The sequence below is a fragment of the Rhynchophorus ferrugineus genome, unplaced genomic scaffold (genome assembly GCF_030347505.1).
Source record: "Rhynchophorus ferrugineus isolate W39M unplaced genomic scaffold, kcgeb_rfMv2 rfM11, whole genome shotgun sequence".
In the NCBI taxonomy this organism is placed as follows: domain Eukaryota; kingdom Metazoa; phylum Arthropoda; class Insecta; order Coleoptera; family Curculionidae; genus Rhynchophorus; species Rhynchophorus ferrugineus.
This window is the reverse complement of record NW_027472590.1, coordinates 27,378,105-27,394,715: the sequence shown is the minus strand read 5'-3', so window position 1 is coordinate 27,394,715 and position 16,611 is coordinate 27,378,105. Positions and strand designations below refer to the sequence as shown.

General features: G+C 33.0%; 1 long non-coding RNA gene across 1 annotated transcript; it reads left to right on the top strand.

The window, feature by feature from the left end:
* Window positions 1-8,230: 8,230 nt before the first annotated feature.
* LOC143205125 (uncharacterized) lies at window positions 8,231-9,240 on the top strand. The gene is made up of 2 exons (XR_013007766.1): window positions 8,231-9,082; window positions 9,139-9,240. It is a non-coding gene; the product is annotated as an uncharacterized LOC143205125 (long non-coding RNA).
* The last annotated feature ends 7,371 nt before the right edge of the window (window positions 9,241-16,611 follow it).

Here is a 16,611-nt window from a genome sequence, read left to right as displayed (position 1 = left end):
AATTTATGGTTGGCATAATAGCCACACTGGATAGTCGCAGGTTCGAATCCTGCAGGGCATGGGAATACCTAATGCCACTGACAAAGCTGGGTAACACCGGATGTCTTGTGGGAAGATTTCTAAGTTGGTTACTCGCCATATTGTAGGCTTAATGCCGAGAACCGTATTTTGGAACCTATGTTAAGCAATAGGACTAGTCCTGATAAACCCTTGATGCTAAAAAAAAGCTAAAAAATATTTTCTTTCAACCAGATTTATATAGCATAACAGGTGAATTGAAAAGTCACCGGCCTACCATAGTAAAATAGATTTCTTTGGTAAAATTAGTTTTTTTTATTCAACATAAATCCCTTCAAGTGTGATACACTGATTATAGCGACCCTCCAACTTTTCGATACCATTTTTTAATACGATTTGTCCTTTGCTTCAAAATAGGCCTCAGTTTCGGCGATCACCTCTTCATTCGACGAAAATTTCTTCCCAGCGAGCATTCTTTTGAGATCTGAAAGCAGGAAATACGGTGGATGAGGAAGCAATTCGAATTCATGGATTTTTTCCATCGTTTCAATTGACTTGTGACACGGTGCATGGTCTTGGTGAAGAAGCACTTTCTTGTTCTTCAAATGCGGCTGTTTTTCGGCGATTTCGTCCTTCAAATGGTCCAATAACGCTTTATAACAGTCGCTGTTCTTCCTTTTTCAAAGTAGTCAATAAAAATTATTCCATGCGCATCCCAAAATACAGATAACATAACCTTGCCAGACGACTGTTCCGTTTTCACACGCTTTGGAGTGGGTTCATCATATGCAGTCCACTCGGATGACTGTCTACTGGACTTCGGAGTGAAATGATGGAGCCACATTTGATCTGTTGTCACATATCCACGCAAAAACTCGGGTTTATTATGCTTGATCAACTTCAAACACTGCTCCGAATCATCAACTCGTTACCTTCAGATCTATTTCTGGTCCAATTCTAATTTAACTACTGTTCTGTTCTACTGTACGCACTGTTCTTATATCATACAATGACATAATATTGATCTAGAATGACAATTCAGGATTATCGTTATATTATTCAATTATCTTAGATCGTTTAAGATATAATATCAATTTTTTTATTACATTTGAATTAGATATGCTTAATACAATCTTAACTTATAAATTAATTAATTACTATTATTCTCTTGTGGTAGCATTAATATATAAGCAAGATAATTAAGGAATAAATATCGCTAAGCTGATTGGTCTATTATATGAATAATAAAATATTTTTAACAAATAAATTGAGCAACAAATTAGATTCGTTTTGTTCGTAGTTTAATTTTGTATATATGCTACAAAATTATATTATTATTTTTATATTATTTAGGCTCGGAATTGACTTCAAACTGATCAGTTGGTAGTAGTTAAAACAATATTATAAATAGATAAACAGGTTTAGGTAGATATTAAGCTAAATTGTGTATATATAGTAGAATATAAAATACGTGTATATAGGTTATTTTTAAAACGTTTTTTGTGTTAAAAATCTATCTTTGATTATTTTTTACTTTTTATTATTAGAAGTCGGTTCAATTTTTTTGTTAAAAATTTTTATTTTTCTCTCTTTAGTGCTAGATATTTACTCAATAAATTACGCAGTTATTTTATTTAATATTACAATGGATAGTCCAAGTAAAAGTAGAGACCGTATGAGGAAAAATAGGAATAAAGAAACAATGATTGAAAATAAGGTACGTTTCAGGCCCTCGGGGTCTGCTACCTATTCTAGAGGATTTGATAAATGTTCCGATCAAACTAGAACAAAATAAGTTGACACCCTGTTGGGAATTGAACCCGCGACATCCACATGTGAGCTTAACGTTCTAATCATTACACCATAGAATGCAATGTTTCTACGACTTCTCATACGCCATGGTTAGTGCTTCAAAAGAAATCTGAATGGCTTTTACACTGAACCATTTCCGATTTTTCGTCACATGAGTTCAGCAATAACATTATATATAAATATCTGTTTTAAATAAGAAATATGTGAAAACTAAATCGTGGTCGTGCCTTTGAAATTTGAGGGTTTCCCTTGATATCCCCCCTTCCCCCACCGGATACTGACTTGGTTTTGACGGAACCACTTCGGAACTGCACTATTTCGAATATAAAACGAATTTTGAAAATCGATCCATAATTGATGGAGAAATCAGCGAACATAGATTAATATATGAGCGCCGCTAATTATATTTCGGGAATTGGCAACACTGTTGTTATGTGGGTCCATCTGACGGTTCCATCGTACAGTTTGACATTTTTCACGATATAGGTACTCAGAACATATTGTCGCACGGCTGCTATTTGTTCATTTCATATTTAGTTGAAAGTTTCGTTTTGGCAAAAAATTGAATTGAACCGTGAACATTTTCGTGCGATGATTTTTGACGATTTTCGACGTGGATTATCATAACCAGAGTGCATCAATAAACATAATTTGACATTTGACGATGAAGCTCCATCAAAAACCACCGTGTATCGCTGGTTTATTGAATTCAATCGTGGTCGTAGTTCGCTGTCCGACGAGTTTCGTGAAGGTCGTCCAAAATCCGCTGTTGTGCCAGAAAACATCGCAGCTGTGTGCGAAATGATTAAGCAAGATTCCCATGTCACCTACTGTAGGATTGAGGCATCCCTAAGCATTAGTTCCACCAGCATATATGCGATTTTACATGAACAATTAGCTGTGAGAAAGTTATGTTCGCGTTTGATCCTACACAATTTGACAATCTCTCAAAAAAAGGCTCGTGTCGATTGGTAAAAAGAAATGCTTAAGAAATTCAATCGCGGTACTTCAAAAGAGGTTTAGAAAATCGTAACAGGTGACGAATCATGGATATATTCGTATGAGCCCGAAATTGAGCAGCAGTCGACGTTATGGGTGTTCCAGGATGAACCAAATCCAACAAACGCTGTTCGCGCATGAAGCACTTCAGAGAAAATGGTAGCCTGTTTCTTCGGGAAAACTGGTCATATTGCAACAGTGCCTCTAGAGGATCGTAAACAGTAAATTCTAATTGGTACACAACCATTTGTTCTTCAGAAGTCTTCGGTAAAATAAGGAAAACAAACAAGAGACGCCGGATTGTTCTTCATCATGATAATGCGAGCTCTCACACATCGGCTCAAACAAGAGACTATTTGAGCACTCAAAACATTTAATTGATGAGTCATCCGCCGTACAGTTTTGATTTGGCACCCAATGACTTCTTTTTGTTGCCATCCGTGAAGAATAAACTGCTTGATCAACGATTTTCATCGCCCGAAGAATCTATTGAAACATTCAAAAATCATGTAAATACCTCATTCGTATATATATATATATATATATATATATATATATATATATATATATATATATATATATATATATATATATATATATACGGTCGAACATCAGCCTCCCCCACTTGTGAAGTCCATTAAAAACTAAAATTTCCTTTTCCCGAATCCATCGTTATTTGAAAGTTATAATAATAAGTTAATATATGATATTAACAATATCTGTGTGTTAATAAACGGTATTTATTGTTACTTTTGTGCAGCCGAACCATTTCATTATAGAAAAATTTCATATACATGTCTATTTCTCTCTGAGTGAACACGGAAGAAATTTCAGTATCTCCATGAAAATATCCGGATCTTTTTGCCTTTAACTTTATGAAATTTCTACGGGGAAAATGTAATGTTACAATATTGATGTCAGAAAAAGATATTCCAATAATTTAATATATTCCGGAAGAATGTACTTTTTAGATTATTACATGTTTATATTTTGTATGGGAGCATACTCGAACATAACTTGGATTGCAATATACGTTGAAGTCTTTGTTGTTAGATGTCTTTTGTGCAGGAGGAATGTACCGATATACGGCGCATATTTCAGAATATCGATATCGAAATGTCGAGAGATCAAGTAGCATATGCATTCTTATTATTATCAGTTTTATGGCGTGAATTAACTTATTGTTGTTATTAGATATTTCAATATATTCTGAACAGCGTTTAAACTAACGTAAGTATGAATGTAAGCCGCTAACCCAACTGTCACATCAATCATTTTGGCTAGCGTTAGGAATTTTCGTCTGAACATGACTATCGACTGTTTAGTAATTCACTACTTCTTACTATCGACTATTTCATTCTCTATTTTTGGTTCGACTGGTTTTATTACTTTTTACTATTGACTGTTTCAGTTGCTTGTTCCCAGTGGCTATTTTCAGTTCTACTGATTTTATTACTGTTTCATTCGTGTACTTTTAGTTACTATTTTCGACTGTAATAGTTTCATTCGACTGAATTTTAACTAACAATTTATGCTTACATAGATTTATATGTAATATATAGTTTTATGATATGTTGGTAGTTTGCTTGTAAATAACAATATATTGTTTATTAACATAGCGACATTTTGGAACGATATTTTTCAAGATTGTTAATGCAATGGGGTAAAAACATTAGTGTAAAATAGGTTGTATCAGGCTCTGTTAATTATATGCCGCCTGATTAGAAAACATTTCGAGTTTCAAGAGAGTATTCCTGAGTTATATCGAGTGTCATCATGCATTGGTAACTCGCTTGATCAAGTTCTTCATTAATTTTGCGTAAGGGTTGCTTTGACAACGAAGATTTTGTTGTGGTCTTTGCCTATAATTTTCCCATGTTTTTCATACATTTTTTCCCTAAAGTTATTTTTTGTTATTGAGTAATTAGTGAAAAGTTTTTTTTTTCATTTAGCGAAAAATATTTTTTAGGATATATATATATATATATATATATATATATATATATATATATATATATATATATATACTAGCGACCCGCCCCGGCTTCGCACGGGTGCAATGCTGATGCTAAATTAAATACACTACAGAAAAAATATGAACGTTGTATATAAAAACATAGCGGCCCGCTCCGACTTTGCACGGGCATAAAATATATATGCCTATGTCACTCAATGAAAACATGATTAAAATCGATCCAGTATTTTTGGTTCATTCATTACTGCCCTTGGCCTGCACGCATTAAATTTGGAGTAAAACAATTCCTCTTCCCCTATACTTACTATGAAGATTTCCTGCTATCTTTGGAATATCTAAATTCATACAATTTTTATTACATTACACATTTTTAAACGCAAATTTTAAATTTGTAATATCTCCGAAAATATTTGTTTAATTTACATGCTGTAAGGAACCATATTAATCTATATTAATTGCACACTGTATTTAAGGTACTTAATTCGATAAGGATTAATGCCGTATTGCTTAAAATAGTTTCGTAAATAAGCCATTTTCTCACGTAAAAAGTAAACAATAAAAATGGTTAATGTGGGTTATCCCTAAAAGATAAACATATACCATCCCGGACTTTTTTGTAGACCTTTTTATGGTGTACAATACTGTAGTACATTAATTTGATCTAACTCGTAGGGTTAGGCAGCGTTTTTGCTAATTGCTAAATAGGCCTAAAAATAGGTTAATTTACGACATCACGTTAGAAACCTAAAAAATTAGCAATGTTGCCTTAGTATATTATGCATGTATTATACATATAAACCTTCCTCTTGAATCACTCTATCTATTGAAAAAAACCGCATCAAAATCCGTTGCGTAGTTTTAAAGATTTAAGCGCACATAGGGATATAGGGACAGAAAAGGCGACTTTGTTTTATACTATGTAGTGATCTAAATTGTAAGATCTTTCCCATCTGCGAGTCTATCTAAACTAGTGATCTATAACATTTATTCATGTTTAATAAACCAACGTAGGTTCCAACAACACTAATAATTGATAGACTACTTATTCCTTTTACATTTTAATCATTTTTAGGCCAGATAGAACTATTTTTTCTGACGTTTATTATTACTGGTGGTGAAAAGTCTGTTTACAACTATAAATAACCATAGTTGATTCAGGAGAGCGTCCATGGTTACAGTATAGTTATGCATATCGGCATCAGCAAAGTGTAGTACTACCAGAGATTAAATATATGAAATATATAAAATCAGTAAGTAGTTTTTCAATGCAAGCATAATTTAATACAATTATTTCTTAGAAAACTGAAAAGTATCGAAGAGGTATAATGCAACTTCTGGATATTGCTTTTAAAAGAATTCAATTTTTAAAAGCATATAATAAAATGGAACAAAGACTTATTATTTCAATGCATGTATTTAGATGTTTATATTATATAAGGGAAATCATATAATAATACTTATTGCCCACGGGCATATTGTCAACATTTAAGAGATTAATAAAAAAATATATAAATTTAGATGAGGTATGGATATTTCAGAATAGGACCAATATGCCCTATGGTCACTCTTGGCAAAAAAATAGTGCTATGACAACAAAAGTTGACGGAAAAAGGTAAACGTTGGAACCACAATTGATTAGGTTCTATTAGTTATGATACTTTGGTTTGGTTGAACTCGATAGATACACTGAATAAGAAATTGATCAATGATGGAATTGTGAAAAATGTTAGATAGATTGGAAATTAACAGCTTAGCTAATCACTTTAGTGAAACTTTCTGAATATGATATGATTCAATGCTGCCAATTTCTAAGACAGGGTGATGAGGGCGGAAACAAGTATAGGTGAGTAAATAATTAATGTATGATAACTGCAGGAAATGTTATTGTAGAGTGTATAAGATTTATGTGTAATTGACCAGAATATGCATGAGGATTTGGTTAAAATATGCCAGGAGGAAAATAATAGTAACTCTTTTGAGGATATGGCAAATGCATTAGTTAATTTTATCAAGAAAGATCTATAAAGGTATTAGCAGAACAAACAAAGAAGATATTCAGTAATATCAAAATGTCTTAACAAAGAAATACTGCACCGAAGGACACAAGCGTAAAAGGTAAATATGCTCTCTAATGAAAGTAAAATGTATCAATTAGATATACAATTATTAAATTAGGTGAATTAGGCTTCCAGTGCATACCACTACATAAAAACGCACCTAGAACTCCTAATTGGTAACGGAAAGTGTACATTGTAAATATTAATAAAACACATCCTAACCTACAAACTATTATAACTGTGTACTTAATTGTAATTTTAAGTCCTTCGATAATATATGCATTAGATGTACTATAACTTTAAAATATAATTATATTTGATAACATTTGTAGTTAATAATTTTATATAGATTAGAATTTTGTTGTATGTCGAAGCCAAACTATACTCAGAGTAGCTACATATATATATATATATATATATATATATATATATATATATATATATATATATATATATATTTATATATATATATATATATACACAAATTGTTTAGTTAGCCCTAACCCTCAAAAGATGCAAGTATAAATTTGACAGCTGTGAGGTCATTAGTTTGTGAATTATAACATTTCAAGTGACGCAATATTTGTTATTGTGAAAAATGAATAAAAAGGAATTTCGCGTGTTGATAAAATATTGCTTTTTAAAGGGAAACAATTCAGTTGAAGCAAAAACTTGGCTTGATTCCGAGTTTCCGGACTCTGCCCCAGGAAAATTAACCATCAAGGGTTGGTATGCTAAGTTTAGACGTGGTGAAATGAGCACCGAAGACGGTGAACGCAATGGACTCCCAAAAGAGGTTGTTACCGACGAAAACATTAAAAAAATCCACAAAATGGTCTTGAATGACCGTAAGTTGAAATTGAATGAAATAGAAGATACTCTAAAGATATCAACTGAACGCGTACATCATATCATTCACGAATATTTGGGTATGAGAAAGATCTGTGCAAAATAGGTGCCGCGCGAACTAAATTTTAACCGAAAACAACGACGAGTTGATGATTCGGAGCACTGTTCGAAGATGATCAAGCGTAGTAAACCCGAGTTTTTGCGTCGATATGTAACAATAGATGGAACATGGCTCCATCATTTGACTTCGAAGTCTAATCGACAGTCATCTGAGTGGACTGCACACGATCATCCCGCTCCAAAGTATGGGAAAACGCAACAGTCGGCTGGCAATGTTATGGCGTCCGTATTTTGAGATGCGCATGGAATATTTTTCATTGACTGCCTTGAAAAAGGAAGAAACATCAACAACTATTACTAGCGTTATTGGACCGCTTGAAGAACGAAATGGCCGAAGAACGGCTGCATGTGAAGAAAAAAGAGTACTGCTTCACCAAGACAATGCACCGTGTCACGTGTCACAAGTCAGTGGAAACGATGGCAACAATCTATTAATTGAGTTGCAAATTGCTTCCTCATCCACTGTATTCACCAGACCTGGCCCCCAGCGAATATTTCCTGTTCTCAGATCTTAAAATAATGCTCGCTGGGAAGAAATTTTCCTCGAATGAAGACGGTATCGCCGAAACTGAGGCCTATTTGGAAGCAAAGGACAAATCCTACTACAAAAATGTTATCGAAAATGTATATATATATATTGAGAAAATTGTGAAATGTTTCAGCTCGAAGAAGAAATTTGATATAAATAATTATACTCTACTATAAACTAACTATACATTAATTAACAATTACTGAATATAACTACTAAGTATGTTTAAAACAGAAGTTTTACGATATAATTTAGGTGTTCCCAGCTACTCTTCGTATATATATTTCCGAATTCAATTTTCCATATACAAACATCGATTTCACTAAAAGTATGTCATCGTATCTAATTTTAGTTCCCGTATTAGAAAAAGCCCGAACCGAAATCTAAAAATACCCGCCACTCCACAAGGAAATGCAAGAAGAAAGATATAAGAAAGTATTCCCTCTGAGAAAATTCTCCAGTTTTAATTTAGCTTCGCAAGGAGAAAGTATACGCCGAGTGACAACTACAAAATCAATATTTGTTCGTTCCAGTAAAACCAGAAGATTTTAAACCAGCGTAGTATCATTCGAAATTTGTCCGAAATCCACGTACTGTGCTCGTATTTTTATAGTGTGAATCGGGCCTGGCTTTGCTCCCCGTTAAATCGAGTGACCGTTGACCAGCGTTGACCAATCGCGGAGACTCTGCGGATGGACACACCCCTCCGGCTATTTTCAGCGGGTAAGGCCACTGAATCCAACTGAAACGAAGGGTGAAAACTGACTGGCTATTTTTAGATTAGGGTTGTGTAATAAATCACCACTCTCATGTCCTTTATTTTCTTTCTATTTCCGTTGTCATTGTTATGTTTTTTTTCTCAAATAAACTGATCGAATTATTTTGCTTTTTTTTTATTGCGAAAATTGTTTCCTATTTTTTCAACGTTGATTTCAATTAGTTCGAATGCCCTTCTTGACGGTTTACTTTGTCTCATATAAAAATAACATACTGGTATATAGTAGAGATTAACCGAGACCCCTTGAAAAGCCTAAAATTCGAATCATTAATCTTAATAGCAAGGGTTAAGTCGTTTCCAGCCTCTCCGAGCTCAAGGAAAGTGAAGTATTTAAATAAAAGATCGTGAACAGTGGCGTGTTAATTAAATAATTGAATTAATGATAATTCGGGAATGTTTCCTGTACCACCAGAGATATAAAATAGCCCATAACATCTACAGGACCGAAATAATCTTGCTGATATTATTGCTCTTAAAGAATAATGGGGAATCCCCCAAAATTACACGATAATTTTTGGTTTAAGCGGTTTGTTCAAAATTATTTCTAAATTATTTGTTATAACGGCATTTAAAATAATTAAAATTGTTTTTTAACCATCAGTTGTAACTATTACATTAAGTATTGACAAATTATGAATGAGATTCTTAGATAATACTTTTCAACTATATGATTGCCACTAAAAAACTAATTTAAACTTCAAAATTATCGAATATTACTTAGCTTTTGAAAAAACAACATATATAAGAGCTGTGTTCAACAAGTAACAGGTATTTTGATATTCTGAAGGATATGTTAGGTAGGATTTATATTTCTTAGTAAGTAGTATTTTAAATATAATATTGTTTAAACATCAATTATATTTGCATTAGATAACAATTAAGAACAATAACATTCTTATAAACGGCATAGTTAGAATCAACACTGTTTTTATACCAAACCACGTCTACTACTGTGATCAGAAAATAACAGGACTTAGAAATTATATTTAATTTAGTTATTAGAATAATATTTATTAATGTACAAGCTACACTTTTTTCTTATTTTTTATTAAAATGTTCGTAAAAGTCCAAACCTTTCTCATTTTATTTAAAATATATCATTCAACATATCATGACCAGGTAATTCACGCCATTCAACATATCATTTCTTCATGTTCATTTTCTTGATTGTTTTCTACTTTATTAGTTTTGTTTATTATAAAAACTATATTCCAATAATTATTTATTTTTTTCGCTACAGCATGAACCTTAATAACATTTTTTGCAATAATATGAAATCTTATTTATTAACAAAAGATAATAGAATCGATTTGATTATTTATTTATATTATTTTTATACTTGAATATGTGTTTTAAATACATTTATATTAATTAAATGTTAAACAATTATTAAACTATAATTATATAAAAAATATTTATTTATTACGGATATTTTTACTGATAATATTAATTATTTAAATGCTGAATACAATGTTGTATTTCATAAGTCATATATATATATATAATATTAACTGTTTAAATACTAATAATACTAAAATGGATTTATATATTGATTATTTATATTTTTAATATCTTTAGTGAACAATTAACACAGGAGATATTCTTCATAAAAAGTAGAGATCAATGAATACTGGTATCATAGCAAATATTATATTACTACTGTAATTAAAAAGTAGTTGGACGTAGAAAGTACGGAGTTATTTATTATGATTCTCTCCATGTACTTAAACACACCAAATTGTCATCAAAGGTTACAATTTCAGGGTTTCGTATACTTTACTTGAAGCCATGTTTCATCAGTGATCAGATAATTTAGTAATGTGACTGTTTTATTATATATATGATATTACTGTGCCTTTAATAGAGCCTAGTTTCTTTGCGACTATTTTATCAAACATTAATTTTTGTATTGCTACTAGTCGTTTCCGTCTAACCTACAATTTGTCTTTATGATAACTTAAATCTAGGTATGTAACTAGGAGAACCTATCGGCCCTATCTCAGTCTCTGGTGAAATAATGTTTATACATGTCACTGTGTCCTGTTCTGGTAGTATCCAAAAACTGGAATATTTCAATATTCTCATGAGAATGGAGTCTTTCCTCATGCCACCTTGCAATTCTCTTGATTTCTAGACTGACTGTGGGTATCTGAAGATCTCGATGAAGGTAATCAGTCCTATAGTATTTGGGTGCGCCCACAATACCTCTCAGGACTTTGTTCTGAAAAATTTTTATTTTATTTATGTTACTCTTTGCGGAACATCCCCATAATTGGTACCAGTATGTCCATATATATTTCAGTATTTGCTTATATAATAGCAATTTATTATGTACGGATAATTGTGATTTTCTTCCAATTAGCCAGTACATTTTCCGATAGTTCAATTCCAGTCCTTTTCTTTCCATCTCTATATGTTCCTTCCAGCGAAGTTTTGCATCAAGATTCATTCCGATATATTTAACGTTGTTGTTATGTCGAATGATAGTATTATTTAATGTTATTGGTGCTTGTACGGTCTGTTTATAGGTGAACTGCACATGTACAGATTTACTTCCATTAATTCTTATTTTCCAAACTTGTGTCCAATTATTATTATTGTCACTTGCCTGTTGTAAATTTCGCGAGGCTTCTTCACTATTGTCTCCGACATCTATAATCGCAGTATCATCAACAAATGTAGCCATCGTGATATTCTCCATTTGTGGTATATCACAAGTGTAGAGTAGATAAAGCATCGGTCCCAGTGCACTTCCTTGTGGTAAACCTGCTTTAGCTTCTTTTAATATACAGTAAGCCTCTTCTTGTTTGACTGTAAACATTCGGATTGTAATGTACGATTTTAATAGTTTAGTGTGTTGTTTTGGTAACATTTTCTGTATATTAACAAGGCCTTCCATGTCAAAACTTATCGAGGGTTTGTCCTACATCTAAGAATATAGCCGAGCATACTTTTTTACTTTCGTAGGCTTTTTCAATAACATCTGTTCTTCTATGGACCAGGTCAATTGTTGAATGCTTATTAATACACCCAAACTGGTGTATTAGTATTAGGTTTTTTCTCTCTATGAAAACATTAATTTGACAACCGCCTTATTCACTTAATTTTGAGTTTAGTGAGGAGATTAAAATTGAATCGAAGAAGCCCATTTGAAAATCCAGAATTTACAAATTGCATCCAAGGGAAATTAAAAGGGATTTAATACTATTTTTATATCAATGTCGTACTATTATTAATGCATATCACTGGTTCGCAAGGGAATATGACTGTATGATCAGATCAGGCTTCTTCATAGTGAGTCTAACAACTTTTATAAAAAGGAATTTCGCGTGCTGATAAAATATTGCTTTTTGAAGGGAAAAAAATACAGTAAAATCAAAAACTTGGCTTGATGTCTACTTTAGGGACACTGCTCCAGGAAAATCGACCATCAAAGACTGGTATGCTAGGTTTAGACGTGGTGAAATGAGCACCGAAGACGCTGAACGCAGTGGACGCCCAAAAGAGGTTGTTACCGACGAAAACATTTAAAAAATCCACAAAATAATTTTGAATGACTGTAAATTGAAATTGAATAAAATAGCAGACACTCTAAAGATATCAACTGAACGTGTACATCATATCATTCACGAATATTTGGGTATGAGAAAGCTCTATGCAAAGTGCGTGCCGCGCGAGCTTACTTTTGACCAAAAACAACGACGAGTTGATTCGAGTAGTGTTTGTAGATGATCAAGAGTAATAATCCTGAGTTTTTGCGTCGATATATGACAATGGATGAAACATGACTCCATCATTCCACTCCGAAGTCCACTCAACAGTTATCCTGTGGACTGCACACGATGAACCCACTTCAAAGCGTGGGAAAACGCAACAGTCGGCTGGCAAGGTTATGGCGTCTGTATTCTGGATTGCGCATGGAATAATTTCCATTGATAACCTTTAAAGAAGGATCATCAACAGCGACTATTATATAGCGTTATAGGGCCGTTTGAAGGACGAAATCGCCGAAAACGGCCGCATTTGAAGGAAAAGAAAGGGCTGCTTCACCAAGACGCACCGTGTCACAACTCAGTAAAAAGAATGGCAAAAATCCATGAATTGGACTTCGAATTGCTTCCTCATCCACCGTATTCCCCAGATCTGGCCCTCAGTGACTATTTTCTGTTCTCAGATCTCAAGAGAATCCTCGCTGTGAAGAAATGTTCGTCGAATGAAGAGATATTCGCCGAAACTGAGGTCTATTTTGAAGCAATTGACTTGAATCTTGATAAAATAAAACTGTGACTGAAGATATGGCGCATTAAAGTAAATGAAACAAAATATATCTCAAGAACATGCCCATCAGTGAATATCAATAATTGTCAACTTTCCCAAGCCGAGAACGCTTAATATCTTGGAATGCATCTGGACAAACACCTTATCTGGAAAAAGCAAATCATTGTCAAACGAGAACAACTTGGACTTAAATTGTATCAAATGTATTGGCTCATCGGGCGCAAATCCGAGTTATCATTAGATTACAATGTGTTGAAATACGAATCAATAGTTAAGCCTATTTGGTCATATGGAATCCAACTATTGGGTATTGTTAGTAAGTATAATATGGCCATCAGATAACGGTGCCAAAACAAAGTGTTACTTGTCATTGTCGATACTCTAGAACCCATAATGAGTGTAATTCAAAATGCCTGTGTTCTATATTTGAGACATGACGCAGATTAAACCGTTTAACTCAATTCAATCTGATTATTGCAGTCATATAGACTTTAGAATAACTAACTATGTTAACTCAGATAATGTTTTACACAGAATATTACTAGCGACCCGCCCCGGCTTCGCACGGGTGCAATGCTGATACTAAATTAAATACACTACAGAAAAAATATGAACGTTGTATATAAAAACATAGCGGCCCGCTCCGACTTTGCACGGGCATAAAATATATATGCCTATGTCACTCAATGAAAACATGATTAAAATCGATCCAGTATTTTTGGTTCATTCATTACTGCCCTTGGCCTGCACGCATTAAATTTGGAGTAAAACAATTCCTCTTCCCCTATACTTACTATGAAGATTTCCTGCTATCTACATTACACATTTTTAAACGCAAATTTTAAATTTGTAATATCTCCGAAAATATTTGTTTAATTTACATGCTGTAAGGAACCATATTGATCTATATTAATTGCACACTGTATTTAAGGTACTTAATTCGATAAGGATTAATGCCGTATTGCTTAAAATAGCTTCGTAAATAAGCCATTTTCTCACGTAAAAAGTAAATAATAAAAATGGTTAATGTGGGTTATCCCTAAAAGATAAACATATACCATCGCGGACTTTTTTGTAGACCTTTTTATGGTGTACAATACTGTAGTACATTAATTTGATCTATCTCGTAGGGTTAGGCAGCGTTTTTGCTAATTGCTAAATAAGCCTAAAAAAATAGGTTAATTTACGACATCACGTTAGAAACCTCTAAAATTAGCAATGTTGCCTTAGTATATTATGCATGTATTATACATATAAACCTTCCTCTTGAATCACTCTATCTATTGAAAAAAACCGCATCAAAATCTGTTGCGTAGTTTTAAAGATTTAAGCGCACATAGGGATATATGGACAGAAAAGGCGACTTTGTTTTATACTATGTAGTGATGAGTATTATCATAAGAAATGCCTATTGCCCTCTGGATAGATTGTTGAACCATTTGGAGTAATGATAAAAAAGCTTGTTAAATTAAATTTTAATTGGTGGCAGGCGACAGAACGCGAACGCTACTGCGTCTCCCCCGACGCCCTGAAACGGAACGAGAACCGCGAAGATTTATCCTTCTGCGGCAGCAGGAATAAGTGCAAGTGGTTCAAAACAACACACCGCGCGATATGCCGTGCCAGTCAAGTAGGCCGTGTTACAGACAGCGGCAACCATTGTGCGCCATTCATCTAATTAGGAATGGCTGAACTGTGCTCGGGCGCATTCATATGCGAGACTTATCGCTCTTACACTCATTAGGGATGGATTAATCCATCAAGCGTCTCATCTGCGCGCGGTGTTCGCCTATAGACTTCGCTTCTGGTCGGGAATCATTGTCAGGGTCGGACTGGCCCACGGCCCTCGCTTCGTTTTCTTGACATCGAATGGTGGACGTGCCGTTTTTTATTTGATTACTAGCTGACCCGTCAGACGTTGTCCTGTTCGAGCTATGAATACTCAATAGAATAAATATATTTTTGAAAATATTTAAGAAACATAGTGTATATGTAAAGCTTCTTGATGCACATCATTGCTAGTTTAGTTTTCTCGTGTGTAAATAAATAATGTTGATTGTTTTGATAGTAAAATTCGTTAATTTTATCGTTAATTACGCTGATGAGCATATGCTAGGCAAATTTATGTTGCTGACTTAAAAGGAGTCTGTTTCTTTGAACGATTTTTCTCAATGTCTCAAAAACGTATTGAATTTCATGGCTTAACTACCTAGGCTGGACCAACTTCAAAATTCAGTGAAAATAACTATGTATATCTCGTGTTGGTATATTTAAAATTGAATTTATACATGAACAAAAACTCACTTAACAAGCGTAAAATGGATAAACGTTGAGATCGAATAGACTGTGGATAAGAAAATAATAAATACATTTTGTGGTCGATATATATGTTGACCGATACAACTGTTAAACCACATTTGTCAAAGTACCAAACGGGCTTCAAAAAGTTTAAATGTTTGTTAAATTGTTTGAATTTTTCTGCGTAGATTTCTTAATTTTTCTTCCCGTAACATCCTTCTAAAATGTATTAGCAAACTTAAAAAAAATGAATGAAATCGATTGAGTTTTATGATTTGTGCTTTATAGTGCTCATTGCATCATTTTTTACATTATTATTTTGATAAATTGATTTGTTAATTTTATTTAGAATGTCGTGTCAGTTCCTAGATTATTTTACACACAATTTGATGGAGATGGAACACATGATTTGTGGAGATAACTCAAGACATAATGTTTTAGTATATTTTTGAGCTCCATCATGTACTACCATTAAGGTGGAGTAAAGTATGCCTTAAAACTACTTAAGGAATACAGCTTATATAAAATAATGTACATTTGGTAAACTTTCTTATATATTTTTATTGCATTTACAGTCTGAAAACTATACGAATAATATTTCAACTAAATACGGACTTATAAACTCAATTAAGTTGTGAAAGATTAATTTTTCAACTTTTTAGAGATTTTAAAACATGCAAAATTGTCGATATCGATATATTTGTATGAAATATTGTTCATTAGTTCATTGTGCATCGTTTATTAAACTGTAGCTTAGCTTATGAATCATTTTTTCTTTTAATATTAACCATGATACATTTATGATAAATTATATTATATTTTGTGACTATGTGACTACTAACTACTATATATTTACTCAAAAAATTGTATGTTCACTGGATTATCACAGAAAACCGGC